The following is a 19739-nucleotide window of genomic DNA, read 5'->3' on the forward strand; positions in this document are numbered from 1 at the left end:
AAGCAGCTTTCTGGAGTTTTCCCCTTTCAGAAATAATGAATTATTTGTCAGAAATCCGTAAAAGTGATTATCTTTTCATGTAATGTGATATAATGTAAGCAATACGTCTTTTTTGTTTTGTTTTGTCTACACACACACCCTGCCCCACAGCGCTCCGTGCAATAGGACACTGAGTGTCGACCAGAACTAACCAATAACGTTAGATTACCGCTTACTTGCTTCAAATTTAAGTAATACGTCGGCTAAAGCAGAGTGGATGAACTTTTCACAGACAAGTAAGTCTCTAAAATATAAATAAATGAGAACACAACATGACATGAGCACAATACTCGTAAAACAATGTGTTTTAGCGGTTTTTCGGCTAGAAACGTGAAGTCGCCATCTTAAAAAAACAGAGCAACAGACTTTTTGTGTGATATGCTTGTCAGCCACTAGATGTTGCCATCAGATAAGAGAAATACTGGGAAAAAGCTTTAAGTATAGATTCACTCAGATAAAGTCAATAAAGTTTTTTTTGAAGAAATATAATCTCTACTAAGAAATCACAATGTATGCAGTCATAGAATAACACGTGGTTAATATGTTGAGTGCATGTAGCCTATGTGCGTGTGTGTGTGTGCGTGCTGGCGTGCATACACGAATGCCTGTGTGTGTGTGTGCACGCGAGTGTGTGTGTGAGTGTGTGTGGGTGTGTGTGTGTGCTGGCGTGCATACACGAATGCCTGTCACACACACGAATGCCTGTGTGTGTGCGCGCATGTGTGTGTGTGTTGGCGTGCATACACGAATGCCTGTCACACACACGAATGCCTGTGTGTGTGCGCGCATGTGTGTGTGTGTGCTGGCGTGCATACATGAATGCCTGTGTGTGTGTGTGTGTGTGTGTGTGTGTGTGTGTGTGTGTGTGTGTGTGTGTGTGTGTGTGTCTGCTCTGTCTTCTCGATCCCCAGTGAGTCGTGGAGGATGGCTGCTTATACTGAGCCAGGATCCTCTGGAGGTTTCTTCCTGTTAAAAGGGAGTTTTCCTCTCCACTGTCGCTACATGCTTGTGTAACGGTGTAAATAATTAGCATGGTTTTGTTATTGTTAAATTCCTGTTAAACCTGCTATTGCAACCATGGGGTTTGTTTTATTTTGTTAGATTCGATTTTTAGATCTTTATTTTGAAAATCCACAGCAGAAGTCCGCTACAGATGAACGTTCTGTTTTCCGGGTATTCCGTTAGTAGCGAGGTGGCTTTTGCTGTGGTAAGTACTCCATCAGTCCGCCCAGACTGAAAATGGGTAAAAAAGGTATTTAAAGATGTCTGTTAAGCTTAACAAAACTGTCCATTAATGCCATGAATCACCTATACAATTGTGTCCAGTTACATTTCGGTTTTTGTGACTTTGGTTAGAAGGTAGAAAAATGCACGTGCTGTACTAGCTGCTAAAAGCGAGGGGAGAGCCTCATGTCTCATCATTATTTTAAACTTTTCTTTTTAGTTTTGGGCGGAATCCTGCTGCTGGAAACCCATGGTTTTGCATATCCTATGTAATTGCAGGTATGTTTTCTGTGAACTGTATTTGTTTGAGCTCCTGGCTAATTCTGTTTAAAACATTGTGCTTATTTAGTTGTGTCCAGCAGGTGGTAGAATTTTTTCCATTTATTTTGGCACATGAAAGAAACTTATTTTAATTTATTTGAAGGTGAATATGAATGTGCATTTTGCGTTTAAGTGAATTATTTATTTTGTTTACCTGAATCACAATGCAGTGACATCTTATTTTTTTGTAATAAGTTTTATCTTGTTTTCCATCCAATTTGTAATTTGATTAGTTTTAAGAAAAATTAATAATACGAGGTGGCTTTTGCTGTGTTTTGGGCGGAATCCTGTTGCTGGAACCCCATGGTTTTCCCATGTAATTGCAGAAGCCTGCAGAGGGGATAAACCAATCCTAAGCTCTACCCATCTTGAGTCCAGAGAGTTTCACTCTTACAGTGGTGGAGATAGACAGAAGGGGTTACACTTGCTTAGTATGAGGATTGCTGTAAAGACTCTGACACTAGTCAGTGACTTGATGCAACCTGCTGGGTTCCTTATATAGGAAACTTTTTACTGATAGTGCAGAAAAAATAAACAGCTAAAACACTGCGCAGAACACCCTCCACGGACAAGGGACGGAACAATCTGTCCGCACATCCCCCCGCTGCTCTCACAAGCCGCCCAGCCAGCTTCATCAGGTTTTCTGGGGGAAACCCTGGAATATATATATATATATGTGTGTGTGTGTGTGTGTGTGTGTGTATGTATGTATATGTATATATATGTATATGTATATTACACACATCTCAATCTTTGTGTGTCCAGTTGACTGCAGCTGGCCCTTGGATCCTCTCACGTGAGAAATCTGTATGCTGGCCCCCAGTTCAGGTGTTTCTAATGTTGCCTCCCTCCACAGAGAGACATGAGCCTGAACGTCACCCTGAAAGTCAAAACATGCTGTTTAAGGACTTACTTATAAACCAGAAGAAGATGCAAACAGATTTTGTGATATTAATAATTAGGAGATTTAGCTTTTTATTTGTATTTCCAGTACTTTTACCTGCTTCAAAGTGATCTGACGCAGAGGAACGTCTCCACCGCCACTCCGTATCTTCTTCACATTGGAGATCTACACAATGAGATTAAATGGTAAATGGCAGGAGCTATAATGTTGCTATACTGGAGATTAGTTGCTGATTTTTGCCTCCTGCTGTTTTGAAGGTTTGTTTTGGGTTATTTCAGTTTATTTGTGCACAATAGTTGGATTGTGTGACATTTGGTGCAGGTTTGTTTTTTTATGTTTAATAATTGTGCTATTTTTATGTTAGCGTGCAATGTTTCTGTTGATACCTTAGGATTACCAGCATTTTAAATGTGCGCAGCTCTCTCATCTCTCAGTTGAGACTAGTAGCCTGCATGTTGGGAGCTGTAATGTTACTGTACTGGAGATGCATTAATGATTTTGCCTCCTGCTGCTGTATTAAAGGTGTGTTTGAGGCACCGCTGACATCAAAGCCACCTACATCCAAAGAACTGCTTCTGAGTTTTCTTTCCCAAGATTGATGACCACACAACATACAGCTGGAGGACAGGTGTCTCAGTCCTTTCATCCACCATTATTATTAGAGAAACAAAGCAACAATTTAAAGATATTTACTATTTGTAAATCTTTATGTGTGTAATCCCCCACCCCAAAGATGTACATGGTATTAAACTTCCAGGAAATGGTCTACTGTTTGCATGAGAAATAATAAAAAACTTACTTGTACAACCTGACCTTCAACAGTCAGGAGGCCACCAACACCTTTCCATTCCATCAGTTTCACCACCTTGGAAGATGGAAAGAGTAGAGCCTTTGCTGCCTCCGGCAGGCCCTCGCATGTGAGCTCCACTGGGGAGCTTTTAAAGAAGTTAGTTTTTTTACTGACCATAATGTGTAGTGGTGGGGTGTCTCCTTTTAAATAATAATTTTTAATTATGTAGTTTTTTTTTCTTCCAATTTGTGTCGCAATTCCTCAAATAATGTCACTTTAGACACTGTGTGGCCATCTGTGATGGCCACCACTTTGTTAATTTTTGTTATTTTGGCCTCAGCCGAATCTATTCCAAACTCCCAGGAAACTACACGGGCACTTTCCCTCTCAGCCAGTACATGGACGTGTAAAGGTGGAGGAGTCCAGTATGGGGAAGAAGGCCTTGTGTTAAGGATTTTGTTGAGTTCCATTCTGAAATAAAAAAAAATAACAAACCATCACTGAACATTACCTCATTACATATTTCGTTACTAATAAAATAGTTCAGTTGTATTATTGTTCATACATGTTGCATGCACGTGAAGCTGACATGTTTAGCCTATGTACAATGCTTCAATATGATCCCAATTCTTGAGAGCCAACAGTGATAAATGCAGCAAGATGTGTTTAAAGATCAATTATATTTTTCAGTTTATAAAAGAAAGTAAATCAATATGCCTAACAGGATCGGATTGTCATCATAGTGCTTTCTTCACAAAAATCACTAAAACAGCGGTTGGTGGCAAGAGCACAGCAGAGGGAAAAGGGCTGCTGCTAAAAGAAATAGCCAATCACAGAAGAGCCCTCCTAGCCAATCAGAAGCGAGAAAGGCGGGATCTTTGCTCCCGGTTATGGGGGAAGACCTCTGTAATGAGCAGGTGCTTGTAGGAAACCCCGTAGAAACGAGAGCATCTACGTAACCGTTGACGTTGCGGAGAGTCCGTGCTAATCCTACCTAACACCGTCGCGTGACAAGCTGGCATTGCCAAAATCTGCAGTGACACCCTGTGGGTTTTAAACTATTGGGAGACTAATCAGAGCATTACTAAAATGTTGGATTTATATTTAAGCTAAAAAAAATCACCCAGAGCTGTACGTTATTTATTTACTTGTTGTGACTGTGACTGGTCGAAATTGTGGCAATAGATGGCTTACCTGTAATTTTGCCTGTCACTCCTTCCCAGGGTAGAAAAAAAACGTTTTAAAAGTTTCAGTCTCGATTGTTTAGGCATATTTAAAACATACTAGTTTTTCAGGTGGATTAAGACAAGATAATTACGATCTTCATTGAAGTTAAGTTCGTCATAATTCATGTTGAAGGTTCTTCAACAAGAATTATGACGAACTTAAAAAAAGTGGTTCGTGATTAGAAACTATGCTCTCGGACAGTCAGTAAGGTGAAATGGCGAAGCATTTGATCATTTATGTGGAATGAAGATCTAGAAATTAAGTCTCACGTACCTCTTGATTGTCCTGCTGCTGGAGATTGACTGGGTCACGACTGGCTCACAGTCCTCTTGAAGCAGCAACTGCCCGGCTCGAGCTGTTGTCATGGTGACAAAATCATTCCTCGAAGGAAAACTTATGATTTCATAATGCCTTTAACTTTTAATAACTTTTATTGTTTGATACAAATCTTAATCTTTTTATATATATATATATATATATATATATATATATATATATATATATATATATATATAAATACTTGTGTCGGAAATATGTACTGAATAAACTCGTTTTTACATTTAACTGCTTTTCAAAGCAGTTTTTTACAATCGCGGGATTTCCTACAGGACCCTGAACGCCTCTTAACTGTTTCAGTTTGTTCTCCGTGAAGGTAAGTCATAAATCTGCTTTTCTTCTTCTGTTTATCCGGTGTATCCACCTGTGGAAGGTTTGGTGTTTTTCTCTGTTGGTAATGTGACAAGAGACACGATTTATATCATGGCAGAATACGTTTAATAGATTTTTGTTTGAATAAAAGGTATTTAGATCTGCAGCTGGATCAACCGTTAGCTTCCCTTGTAGTTTAACGCAGCTAACTTCATGTGTGCTGTTTAAACTTAATCAAAAGTTGTTTCGCTTAATGAGAAACGGTGTCAGATGTTTTTAACATTCTAGTTTTTTCTGTTTGAAGTTAAATGTGTAGTGGGTTCAGGCTAAAAGCTACTAACGGCTCCAACAGCTAATGCTAGTGTTGGATTCAGACAGAAAACCGTCGATTCTGCTACACTAAAATATTATTTCTTTCTTTCTGTAAAGTGTAGAAACACGCATAGATTAATGAGGAAACCCCCAAATGAGTAAAATCAGCTCATTTTAAGCAGCGACTGTAAGGTTCATATTTGACATTACATCGCTGCAGTACTTTTATTTAGAAAATTACCGGTGCTTTTACATTAAAACCGTGTGTGATTTCCTGTCTAGCCCTATGTTAACTGCGGAAATCAACGTGTCGCAGAAGTGGCTCTTGGCAAAATTATAACCCGATCCTATCTTTAGCAGAGCGGTGTGCGGGTTTCGGTACGGGATCTGCTCGGGTGCAGGATCGGCTCGGGGTCCTTCGACTGCCGATGACGTCAACGTGGTTGATTGGCTGAACATGAAGCTTACGGAAGTGACGTAATCACGTTATGATTTTGATTGGTCAGAACAAATTTGCGGTAGTAGTCTTAGCGGTTGTAGTCCTGTAGTCCAAAAATCAACACGTTTTGGAGAAAATATGTTTGAATTTCTAAAGGAAATGTAAAATATAAGCAATTGATAAACGGTGACCCTCAAAATCTCTTGAAGTTGATGAAATGGGGCAAAATAAAATATAATAACTTTATTGAAAGACACCAAGCAACATTTAAAGTCAAAGAATGTATTTAGATAACAACTAAGGAAATATACAGACGAACTCCACATTAATACAAACAGATATGGCTTCACATATAAGAACTGTCCTATTGTTTGTCAGTCCGATGTTGGTTTTATGCAGTTTCACATTCTTTACAAAACAGATAATATGGTGTTTTATTAACAAATTACAATTATAAAGAAAACATTTAGGTGTTAACAAACAAGAATTTATTAACAACACTGCTGACGTCTTTCCAAAACGTGTGTGTGAAAGCCGAGTAGAGTTGCAGTCATGTGAAGTCATCGGCAGTCGAAGGACCCCGAGCTGATCCTGTACCGACACTGGCTTCCTCAATGATCCAACACAAGATGAATGCAGTAGTATATCACTGCAGAATCTAACCCTAACCCAGGCAAAAAAGGGTTTGGGGTATTTCTTATGAAGAAATTACAATATCACATGGTACAATGTTCCAAAAAGTAGATTTTTTTAATGATCTGAACATTTACAAAAACTGTTCAATCAATGAACCTCTGTCCACAGTCTTGCGTTTTATGTGATATTAGTTATAGCTCCCCCTTCAGTTCCAGAACGTAAGTGTTGCATTTTCCAAATATGGAATGAGTCTGACTGGTAGCCCTACAACGCCTCTTTCTTCGTGCTGCAGCCAGGGCCTTCTCGCTACTTGGGCCAGCTCCTCCAGGAGAATCCCAAGGTGTCCCCTGGCCAAACGAGTCCTTCCAGCGTATCCTGGGTCTTCCCTTTGGTCTCCTCCCAGTTGGAGCACAAATGTTTTATTGTTAAAATGTTATAATTAAAACAGTTTTTTCTTTGTCTGGCTTTTATAGATTAACAGATAATGTACAGGTCAAACAGCGCTGAGCAGATAACAGAATATCTTTTGGTAAAATCCAACAATATAAAATCTTATGTAACATGATATGTTTTTGTTTTCTTTTTTAGACTGACAGCTTTGAGCGTGGTTTGGTGCATCAGCAGGTAAGTTAAGCACACCTGGAGGCTGAAGGGGGAAAATCCATCATGTTTATTCTTTGTGGCCTTAATGTAGCCTTGAGTTTATTGTCTCATCAGTAATTGGGTGGTTGCAGATTCAATAACTCCAGCCATGTTGATCAGATGTGATTAAATTGAATCTACTCATCAGTGCACTGAGTTTAATTCATTGTTCAAATGAAATGTTTACTGTTTAAGAAACGTTTAATGTCTGTTTGATCTCTAGGTGATAATTTACATTTGGAAGTAAAGCACATTTTATATGTTGAAGACAGAATTATACTGGAGACTCATTATTTTCTCTGTTCCTCAGAAAGAACGTGATTCCTTCTTCTGTGCTTACAGGTGAGTAAAACATGTCACCTGTGTGAAACTTGGAGCTGTCTTCATTTAATTTTATTGCATAGAAAATAAATGCAGACTCACACATCTGTCTGTCTCTGTCTCAGTGATGGACTGGTTGGTGTTTATATGTAGAAACCAGAACTTTCCAGACTACTAATTGTTGGGTTTCTGTTCTCAGAACATTTCCTGTGTATCCTGTGGTGACTGGTGAGTAAAACATGTTAAATGTATGATGGAGGTTTTTCCAGGTTTTCTACAGAGGTTAAAAGCACAGCTGTTGTCTGAAGAGTGTCTGCTGATGTGGCAACAGGTAATCAGGGAGACACCGATAGCAGATGTGCAAAACAAGGTAACACAAACACGGTCACTCTTGCCCCTCCCATTGGCCATCATTCCCAGGCCAAGTCTGGCAGATGTGGAACCTGCATTGCCAGAGAAAACAAGAAAGCGCTAAACATTGGTCGCCATTTTCTAGGACCAAACGTCTTTGACTTGGGCTTTTCTTTCAGTCAAGAGCAGGTAGAGGTGCTTAAGTGTATCTAGAGATGCTCCGATCTGATCATGTGATTGGAAATCGAGTCTGATATCGTGATTTTTCAATGGGCCTGAATGAACTCTATCAGAGTCTCTCAGAAAAATTAGTTGTGCAGACTTGCACATGCACCCACATACATAACAGACTCACTGCTCAGTAGAATGAGCAAACATAGAAACTGCAGCAGGCTGGAGGGTTTCCACTCCACCTAGATCACTAGAAGAAAGGGAGGAGAATGTTTCCTTTATGGAGGCAAGCGGCTCTGAGCTGTAACGTTTTCATATCGACCTGTGAGATGACTCTTGTCGTGAGTTGCCTCTATGTAAATAAACTTAATTGAATGAATTCTGAGTGGAGGTGTGGTCATGACTCAGCTGGAGTCCAGTGCAGTTCTGTCATTTAACGTCACCTTGTACCTTTTAGCCATCAGCTGTGGCAGATTCAGAATCAATTTAGAGCAGAGTTTTAACCTGGAGATGGACAAATGGCTATGGTTTGAAGATGAATTATGAAATTTTAAGTAAGCGGAGGCTTACAGCTGTGCTTTGTGATAAAGTAGGCCCAAGTCTAAAATGACGCCAGTTATTCATTTATGTTACTAATTACTTGCAGTCAGTCTGATTGTTTAGGTCACCAAGCAGAATTTGGATAGCTAAATAGTAATTTTAAGGATGTTTTACTCACAATGCTAGTTGGATCCATTCACTTACTGTGTTTTATGCTAAGCTAAAGGAGTACAGCCGGGTTGGGAGCATGACTGGGCTGGTTACAAATTGATTTTTTCCTACTTATTGAAATATTAAACAAAAAAATCTGAGAAATATGTCAATAGACAAATTAAAATTTTGGGTGGAATATCCCTTTAAGGAGGACACTATGCTACATGCTTGAAGGATCCCATGTTCCTGAGAAGGCTGTGTGAAGAAAACCTGGCTGCATGTGGGCGGGCCGACCAGATTGATGTTTGTGTTTAACCAAATGATTTCTTAGCTGTTGTTATTATTAACCATATTTCATCAGCTTCCATAGCTTCAGAGTAGCAGCAGCTCTAGATTTTGAATATGTACACACACACACACACACACACACACACACACACACACACACACACACACACACACACACACACACACACACACATTGACCCTTTAAATTTATGTCACCTGATCTCATAGGTCCATCATAGCAGAGGGTAACGGTGAATTATGAAAGTATTGAACGATGGGCAAAGTGACGACTGAAGTTGTTTTCTTTACCAGTTTAGTCTGGCTTCTACTTGTTCTAGCCCAGTTCACTTGTGGGAAGGTTTAGTACTAGTGTTCACAATAGTTAAGTGTTAACTAGCTTAAGAACATTAGCTCACGTTCTCCCTGCTGTTGGACACCAATGTAAACAAATTGCCCAGTTTGCCAGAATGCACCCTGCTGGATTTCTAACATTAGGGGACAACCAGGGTTCACCTTACACCGGAGATGATTAAAAACAACTTTAAAAGTCTGGATCCCTACCATTTGTTTTTGTTTTCACTGGCTGGGTCATCGGGTTTAGATGCTACTTTCACACTGGGGCAAGACGCTGAAGCTCATCATGCAAAATAAATGATGTCATTTTCACACGTAATCATTTATTGGAACTATATTATTGGCATATAGTAATTCACTATAGTGAATGGTAATGTATATCCTTCAAAGTGAAATACCGGAGTATCAATACTAAAAAGATATGTAAACATGGCATTTATCATTTCAGGTCCATCTTAGCCAGTCACTGTCTTTCTCATTACATATTTGAATGTTAGCCAAAGGTGCTCTCTGTAAATCCAATAATACTTTGACGACTGCTAGTCTGATTGGCTCCTGTGATTTATTCGTGTCCTCGGTCTCTATCAAAGGCATCAAAACCAGAATAGTTGAATCTAGACCTGTGTCTGTTAGTGCAGCCAACCACGCAGCACACTATTACCAGGTTACTGTCACTTCAGCAGAATAAAAGCTAGAAAGACTACAAAGTTGCTTGTTATGACGCTTTGCAGGTGATTACATTTGTGTGAACAGTCTTCCTGCTGTCTGTCGTGCCTAAGAGGGCGGTCCCATGAGCGGCGTGACATCACATGCAAAAGGTCAAAAATGTGGGTGTGTGTATTGACCTATTTCATGTGACATCATGCCGCTCATGGTACCGCCCCTTTTGCCATGATGGTTGGCAGACGTGTAGACATGTTGGAACTCCTGTGAAGTTAGTGAAAATAAGACAGTTTGTAGCCTTTTATCGCTTTTATTTAGTTGATTTCACAGTAAAAAGGTGATCATTTGCAGCGAGGCTAGCTTCACTAATAGACAAGGTTGTAAATTCAAGTCGTATTTCTTTAAGTTACTTCAATGGAGACTGAGGACTGAGATGAACTGCAGCGATTAATAAAATGGACTAGCAGCAAACAGGTTTTACTGGGTAAGATGAACATTCATATATTTCATGTGGAAGACCGGGACAGGGCCAAATGTCGTGTATGGATGGATATTTCATCATGGAGGACATGCATTATCGTCCACTGTAGTGTAATGTGAGATAATTATTTATAATAACATTGTTCCAATGCAGTACTATGTGTGTTAGACTAGTGTTATTTATTTAGTATGATGAGCGTTGTCTTTAAGTGGTATCTTGTCTCCTCCCGGTGTGAGAGCAGCAGCTGAACCAAGTGACCCTGCCAGCAATAAAAGCTGGTAGGGATGTAAAAGTGTAATGTAACGTGAAACTCTGTTTATCACATGATGTCATAAATCCAGCAGGCTGAATTCTGGCAAAGTCAGCAACTTGTTTACGTCTGTGAACAGCAGCAGGGAGAATGTAAACTAACGTTCATCAGCTAGTTACCACTTAACTTTGCAAACACTGCTCTCTCTGAGCCCCACAGTGTGCTAAACCTTCACACAAATGAATTGGGCATGATCTAGTAGAAACCAGGCAACACTGGTAAAAAAACAACAACAAAACAAACTCAGTCGCTACATTTCCTCTCAATTCACTCCATAGTTCACTGTTGCCCCACCTAAGTGTGCTACTTCTTCTGATAACCAAACTTAGGTTTAACTAGCTGAAGCAAAGCTAAAGATCACAATAAACAACGGCAACAACAAAAACCATTTCAGACGCTACTTTTCACTTTGTTTAGTATTCGTGTCTTTCACAGTTTACATGCTTTTGTCAATCAATATGGTGGATTCACATGATTATGTGACATAGGTGTGTGTGTGTGTGTGTGTGTGTGTGTGTGTGTGTGTGTGTGTGTGTGTGTGTGTGTAAAATTTCATTTTCAGTTTCATTTGAAATGTCGTCAAATAGAATATTTGATTAATCAATGGAGGTATCGATAGAATATTGGACAGCTGCAGCCCTAGTTTCCATCTTCTGTCTGCCCCTTCACGAAGAGCCTTGCTTTGGTGATTTGGATCAAATGTGTGAGAGAAAACTAAACCATCAATCAGGCACAAACTGAAAAGCTATTTGTGTAACATTATTGTTCTTTTTCAGTGACTAAAGGTAAGTAGCTACAGCAAGTGGACCCTATTCACCTTATTCCTAGCCTCCTTGATCCATTGTGTTAAATTTGCGACCGACTTCAGGTCCATTGTTTAACACTGAGACCACAGATGTATCGTGCAATCTGTTGGCACTAATCCTCTTTTTATTGGCTTTTAGAGATGACCCTATTTTGGGGTTTAAATAAATAAAGCCCTGACTTTAAACACCTCAATACAGTATTGTAAATAAACATCAAACATTTGCTCATACATAAAGCTAACCATCGTCCACACCGGTATTTAGACAAAAGTTGTCGTCTTGAACCCCCCCACCCACCCCACCCCACCGCGTGTGATTTGGCATCAGTTTTGTCCTGAGTGAACTTTGGTCTCACATCGCTGTTTGCCTTGCAGCAATGTTTATTTACAAATGAAGCACAGTTTCTACATGAGTCTGGTGAATAAGGTGAAAAATTCATGATAACAGATTACTGTATCAATCCATGTTTGTTTTATTCTGATGGTGTCAGGTTTGGTTGTGCTTGGTCTTCTCTGACATCTTTGATCACCAAAGCAGGGAACTTAAGAAGGTGGGAGAGAACGTACAGGAGAAGAGTTGTGTGCTTCTCATGGTGCCTGAAGCTGCGTGCACTGTTTGGTTGGCAGTCACTCACTCAAACACATTTGACTCGCTAACAGAGGCTATGTGCCTTCTTGCGTTTAGAGTGACTGCAGAAAACACGTCTGAGTTTTTAAACAGTTAATAGTGAGCGAGCAACAGACTTGTAATACTTCCAGAATGCATTAACAGATGTTGACTCGAGTGTCTAACATGTGTTCTTTTGTGTCTTTCAGGTTTTATGTTGTTTGTCGACCTCTACTGAACTATCATTTTGGACTCCTCTATCTTTTGTGCTTCTATCCTGCTCTGCTTTGCCCCATCAGATTCGCTATAGCTGCTGGTGGGGTTTTGAACCAAACTTTTATGGATACAATGTTTTATGGATACAAACTTTTATGGTGACAAACTTTTATGGTGACAAAGTTTTATGGATACAAAGTTTTATGGTGGCAAAGTTTTATGATTTTGTGGTGACAAAGTTTTATGGATACAAACTTTTATGGCTACAAAATATTTTTGGTCTTGTGGTTCTGCGAAACCAGCCCTGCTGTGAGATTTGACATTGATAAGAACTACATCTAAAGCAATACGCTTTGGCATTCACTTTGGAAATTTGGCTTTGAATGAATAAAAACAACCAACACACTGGAAACATCTAATTTGAGTAAACTTTAAGATATAATATTTAAACTACTCTTACACATAAAGATAAACTTTTCATAGACTGAATATAATTGGTTTGTTGAGATTTGTCTTGCTTGAGATCAGCTCAAATTTATTGATCTCCAAAAACACAAAATTGTTTGAAAACAGTGCTTGAAATTAAAGTTTTATAATTGATAAATTTATAAACATCCATCTAAAAACACACATTTACTGTAAAAGCACTGTTACTAGATAGTGACCCGTTGGTGCTGACTCTGGACTGACTGCAGGTTTGTACTCAGGTTTGTGTTAAGTAGATATTTGTAACTGAAAAATTAGAAAATAAGTACATATAAATAAAGTATTTCTTCTCTTTGTTTAATATTTGGCTTTTTGGGGAAAAAAGGCCTAATAGCATTGCTTACATATATATAAACATCTATTACATAGTGCTAGCTGTTTCTTTAATATTCATAAACAGTTTTTACATTTATATACAGTTCAAAGTTATCTGTTCCAGTTTCTACATACGTTTCATATATATTTGTTTATAGAGATATCAGTTGTATTTGTTAGTTATTAGGAATTATTTTTTAATTCTACTGGTGCTAAAGTATTTTACAAAGAAAACTATTTGCAAAGTTTTTTTTTGCTTCCTTTGCTAACATTTATTTGACTTAGAAATATACAAATACTAAAGTTTGTGATTGTGCTTCACAATTTGACCATTGTTAACTCAAATATACAAATTTTATTACATTAGAAAAGTATTCCCTGATCCTGAATCCATTATTTAACTTTTACTGACTACAGGATTAGTTTCACTGGTGATTTGTGAAGAGTGAACAACTTGATAATAAAATAAAAACATCTGGACTGAAGACCTGGAGTGGCCGTTTCCTGTCTGAAGTGAATCTACAAGCAGTTGAATCCAGAAACTTGTCACCTGCTGTCCAGCTGCGTTGGTTATAGTCGCTGTTTAAGTGGTTCTTGTGTTTCAAAATAGACGTTGTTGAAACTTTATTTAACTGTGTTAGAAATCAAAAGCTACTGCTGATAAAAGCTGAGGTTGGTGTGTAGTTACAGTTTAAAGTCAACGTTTAACAGTTGTTACAGAGTTCAGTTACATTTAAGCATATAGACATAAGTGTATAGATAGGTGTTGATATATAGACCTGGTAAGGATAAGAGTTGTGGAAACTGACAACCATTAGATCTAAACTGGGTGATTTGTGTGCGCTCATTCAGACACATTTAATAGTTTAAAAGATCATCCTTCATATTTGAAATAGTACTTTTAAGGTTTACTTTTTTGTATTATATACGTTTATCTTTCTTAAATACACATTTTCAAAGGTAAATCCCATATACCATTTGTTATTTGACTAATTAAACTTCCTGTGATGTGCCCGAGTTACACAGTAATCTAATTTTTTTATTTGACAAAGTATTTCATTTGAATCTATTTCTGTGTTTAATACAAGTATTCAAATTCAAAAATACTTTATTAATCCCAGAGGGAAATTATTAGTTGGACATCTTAATATAATTACAGTTCACAGAAGCAGAGTTTATTGGTAAATAATTAGTCTGTCTTGGCTTAACATTGGTTTAGGTTTGTAGTTGTAAGTTTATTCCTTTACAAGGAAACTATAACTTGTTTTATTTAAGTAAGCACATTTTTATTGGCTGTAATTATAGTGGGTGTCAGAAACTACTGGTTTGAGTTGTGAGGTGGTTATTACAATAAGTTTCACATTAAAGTCTTTGTGGTTTTCCAGGATTATAAAAATGCCCAGAAAGAACAAGAGGTCTCAGTCTGCAAAGACCAGATGGCATAAGCTCACGGAGTCTGGCTCAGGTGAACAGGTTGATGTTCCTCAGACAACTGGAGACGCATATGCTGATGTTTTGAGAGGACTTCAGAGTCACATCGTACCTGATCCACATCAAGTACATCACAGTGCTGCAGCTGGACCATGTCAACCTAGTGAGCAGGCTAATGTTCACAGTCCTGATGTCCGACAAACTCCTGGAACTAGACCCTCCTATGCTGATGCTTTGAGAGGACACAAGAGTCATGTCATGAACTCAGAGGCTGCTACGTGTCAGGTAAATCAGAGTGATGCTGCTGGACCATCTCAGATACCTGCCCATGTCCATCCACCTTCAGGGACAAGTGTGTGTGCGACCAGGAGTCAGGCTTCAGCTGTTTATGGTGAGTACAGAAACAAGCAGTGTGCCCCAAACTCTTTGGTGTTTTTATCCTTCCTACATGAGAGTGAGACAATTACCAGCTCAGATCTGAACCTGGTGTTGGATAAAGGTAATGTGATGTACGCACAAGCTAGGCTACTTCATCCAACTAGTGTACACCTGGCTACAGACGAGTTACCTGCTGAGGTTACAGCTCGTATGACTCATTATCACATCACCATGAGGTTAACTGGTACCAGATATGGGAATTTTTTAGAAGGAGGTAATCTTCCTAGTCTTGTTCAAGGACTAAGCTGTTTGACTGCAGAAGTTCAGTATGCATTAATGTTCATGGGAGGAAACTGCATAGCTGTATTCAGAACCAGATCAGGAGAATATGGGTACTTTGATCCTCACCCCCGTTCTGCTCGTGGTCTTCTTCCCAAACATAAACCTGGTACAGCTGTCATGTTAAAGTTCACACGTTTAACAGACATGATTAACAGAATCACTCATTTATACACATCTATTGGTGTATCTGGGTCTTGCTATTATGAAATCCAGTCAGTGGAGTTTAAGAGTGAGAATGCTGCTCCAGACAGAGACTCAACTGCTGCTGAGGCCAACTCGCTGACAGAGATCGAACTAGTGACAACAACTAAGCAAACTGGTAATCAACAAGTTACATCAAACACCCAAGAGTCTACTCCAGATCAGTCAGACCTGGCAGGTGAAGTGATGAACCACGCTGGTCCCTCTGTTTGCTCTGACACCCTGATGACATCATCTGAGCCAGAAGCTGCTTGTGAAGCAAGTGCTACTGTAGATCAAACTACTTATTCAGTAACTCAGAGAATGTTATCAAAACGTAATAAACAAGAACAACTAAAAATCTTGCGGCGATTATCTGTGTCAAAGAAGCCATCACAGAGAAAGGAAAATCAGAAAAAGAGAGAAAGACAGTTGTATGCTACTGACGAAAGGTTTTATTCTAAAAAGAAAATGTATTCCAGGACATATGCTAACAGTTCAGATGTCAGACATGAAAAAAGTCTCTACAATAAGAATCTGTATAAGAAAAACACCAGTTATCGAGAGAAACAACAACACAATATCAGGAAGCTTTACAGAGAAATGGCTGACTACAGAGAAAAGCAAAAATCATACATGAGAAGCCTTTACAGACGATGTGAACAGGTTAGACAGAACAAGAAATCTTACATGCAAAGTCTTTACAGAGAAAGTGAACAAGTTCGACAGAAAAAGAAATCATTCATTAAAGAGCGTTATGCATCTGATCTATCATTCCGGCTCAGACACAGAGAACTGATGAAACAGCTGATGAGAGACTATTACATTAACAATGATCTCTTTAGAACAAGTCATAAATCTAGATGTTCTTCCAACATAAAAAGAAAATACAGACGGATAAATTTACATTTGCAGAGGTCAGGAGGTGAAACACAACATAGAGTGACCAACCAACCATTATCTGTTTGTGAGCCAGAGAACCCACAGATGAATGAAGCTATAGCTGTTTTCAGATCAAATATTAAATCTGGACCTACTTATGTGTGCACGTCGTGTGAGAAAGCCTCGTTCCATAACCAGGTGAAAGTCTGCAACAGGTCAAATTATGCAAAGTATCCATCTGTAGTTGCACAATGTCTGACTGGAAAGTTTCTACACATCTGTGGTGAAAGTTGTAATGAACCATGTTCTGTTCCTTTGGAGAGGAAGCATGAATGGATCTGCCACACGTGTCATGACTACATTAGAAAGGGCTCCATCCCACGCCTGTCTGTTGCAAACCAAATGGGTCTGTCAGAGATTCCACAGGAGTTAAAAGACTTGAACATCTTGGAACGACATCTGATTTCTAAATCTATTCCTTTTGCTAAAATTGTTCCACTCCCAAAAGGCCGTCAGAGACAGATAAGAGGTAATTTGGTGTGTGTTCCATCAGAAGTCCAAGAAACAGTGGATGCTTTACCCCGACTGAGAAGTGAATCTCAAGTGATGAGGGTCAAATTAAAGAGGAAGCTGTGTTATAAAGGCCATCAGCTATTCCAGACTGTAACCTGGTCTAAACTCATGCACGCTTTGCGCACTTTAAAAAAGATTCACCAACAGTATGCAGACATAACCATCAGAGACGATCCTCTGCTATGTGATCCAACAGGTGACAGCAATGATGATGATGATGATGATAGCAGCATGGACTGTGGTGATTATGATGAAGATGACCTAATGCAGATTGATAACTTTGAGCAAAATGCAGTGACTGAAGCAGCAGGTGATGAGGAATCTGAACAGGTCATGACTTCTGATGACGATGAGCAGAACGTACAGAATGAAGCAGAATCCCAACAGAATGATGAAGGACAAGACTCAGATCTACCTAATGGAGGTTTTGCTCTAGAATCGTGCCTTCAGCCTCTAGACATTGCAGAGGAGATCCTGTGTTACAGTGACAGCACGTATTGTGTTGCACCCGCAGAAAGAAACAGTCCAGTCAGCTTCTTCAGGACACCCAAACTGGAGGCCATGGCTTTTCCTGTTCAGTTCCCTACTGGTCAGAACACTCTGGATGAACCGAGGCGTATTAAAGTCACACCCAGCTCTTATTTCAAGTCCAGATTGTTTCACATTGATGACAGATTTGCGAGAGACCCCAACTACTTGTTTTTTGCACAGTTTGTGACTGAGATCCACCTGGCTAACTCCAACATGATCATACAGCTGAGGAAAGGTAAAACTATGAGCAGAGATGGGCGGAGAATAACTTCTTCTATGTTACAGAATAAACATGAGGTTCAGAGACTGGTGAGAAATAAAGATGCAGTCAGATTTATGCAAACTCTGAGAGGAACACCAGCATACTGGCAGAAAACCACTAAAGATCTGTTTGCCATGATCAGACAGCTGGGAACTCCAACGTTCTTTTGCACCTTCAGTGCTGCTGAGATGAGGTGGAGGGAAATCATCACAGCTATAAAGAAGCAGCAAGGTGAACAGGTTGATTTTGAAAGTCTTGACTGGTCCTCAAAATGTGAAATCTTGAGATCTAATCCAGTTACAACCATGAGGATGTTTGACAAACGTGTGGAAGCTCTGTTCAGAGACCTGCTCATGTCCCCTGCTCAGCCGCTTGGTGAGATTGTCGACTTCTTCTACAGAGTTGAGTTCCAGCACAGAGGAAGTCCTCATATACACATGATGCTCTGGGTTCGTGATGCTCCTGAATGTGACAAAGATTCTGATCAAGCCGTCTGTGATTTTGTAGACAGATACATCTCAGCACAGCTGCCTGACCCAGAAAAACAACCAGAACTCCACAAGAAAGTCACAGAAGTTCAGAAACACAGCAGGAACCACACCAGGACCTGTTTTAAGACCATGAACTCTGGCTGTAGATTTGGGTTCCCTAAACCACCCTGCAGGAGAACAATGATTAGCAGAACCGATGAGGAACATGACCAAGCTACTGCTAAACAGAAACTCAGAACTTTGGTGAGTCTGCTCAATGAACCAGAAGCTGCATCACTGACTTTAGACCAGATTCTGTCTCGATGCACTTTAACCATGAGTGAGTATGAAGAATGCATCCAGTCCATGAACAGAAAGACAGCCGTGATCCTGAAGCAAGATGCAAAAGACAGCTGGATTAACAACTACAATCCACATCTGCTAGAGGCCTGGGACAGTAACATCGACGTGTCTTTTATCCTGAATGCATATTCATGTGTGGAGTATCTGACCAAATACATCACAAAGAAGGAAAGTGGGCTTTCTGACTATCTGTCTACAGTGATCAGTAGCTCTAACATGGATGGAGTCAATGAGTGTGAGGAGATGAAAGCAGTCATGCAGGCTTATTCTAAGAAAAGAGAGATCAGCGCTCAGGAGTGTGTGACTCGTGCTTGTGGTCTTAAGATGAAAAAATGTTCACGCAGCATTGTTTTTGTCCCCACTGATGACAACCCAGTGAAAATGAGCCGTCCCATGTCTTTCCTGGAGAACACGACACCAGACAGCTGCAACATCTGGATGACAAGTCTGAATGACAAATACAAATCCAGACCTGAGACTCCAGAGTACGAGGAAATGTGTTTAGCTGATTTTGCAGCAACATGCAGGTTTGTAAGTGAAAAAGAAAGTGTGCGCAAAGAAGTCCTCCCTCTCCTCAACCAGCTGGGATTTGTGCAAAGGCGTCAGAATAATAAGCCTTGTGTCATCAGGTTTTATCACTGCTCTAAAGAGAAACACCCAGAGGAGTTTTACGGAAGACTGCTGAGACTTTACCTTCCACACAGATCAGAGCAAGAACTGAAATCACGCCGATTACAAACTCATCAGTCCTATTACAAGTCCGGCTGGGTCCGACTACCAGGTTCAGAACATTCTGAGTTTGTCAAGGACATTGTCACCAGAAACCAGGACAAATATGAACGCAACAGTAAAGAGATCGAGTCTGCTCTTGAGGAATTTGAACGGGACAGAGGTGAAGGTTGTGATGAGTGGTCTAATCTTGCTCCAGAATCTGAAGTTGTGAGACTGCAGTGCGATGACCAGCCAGAGGACCAACAGGAGGATGTTCCAGACTACTGTGCTCCACCTGCAGCAGAAGTCAGAGCTGTCAGAGAAACACCTGCCATCGATCCCACTGTGTTGCGTCAGATGTACCAGAATCTAA

At 39.8% G+C, this 19739-nt stretch overlaps 1 long non-coding RNA gene across 1 annotated transcript; it reads left to right on the plus strand.

The window, feature by feature from the left end:
- The first annotated feature begins 6371 nt into the window (after positions 1-6371).
- On the plus strand, positions 6372-11837 carry LOC129164355 (uncharacterized). Its single transcript, XR_008563946.2, has 3 exons — positions 6372-7164; positions 7493-7524; positions 7703-11837. It is a non-coding gene; the product is annotated as an uncharacterized lncRNA (long non-coding RNA).
- Positions 11838-19739: the final 7902 nt, after the last annotated feature.

The sequence above is a fragment of the Nothobranchius furzeri genome, chromosome 10 (assembly GCF_043380555.1).
Source record: "Nothobranchius furzeri strain GRZ-AD chromosome 10, NfurGRZ-RIMD1, whole genome shotgun sequence".
Taxonomy (NCBI): domain Eukaryota; kingdom Metazoa; phylum Chordata; class Actinopteri; order Cyprinodontiformes; family Nothobranchiidae; genus Nothobranchius; species Nothobranchius furzeri.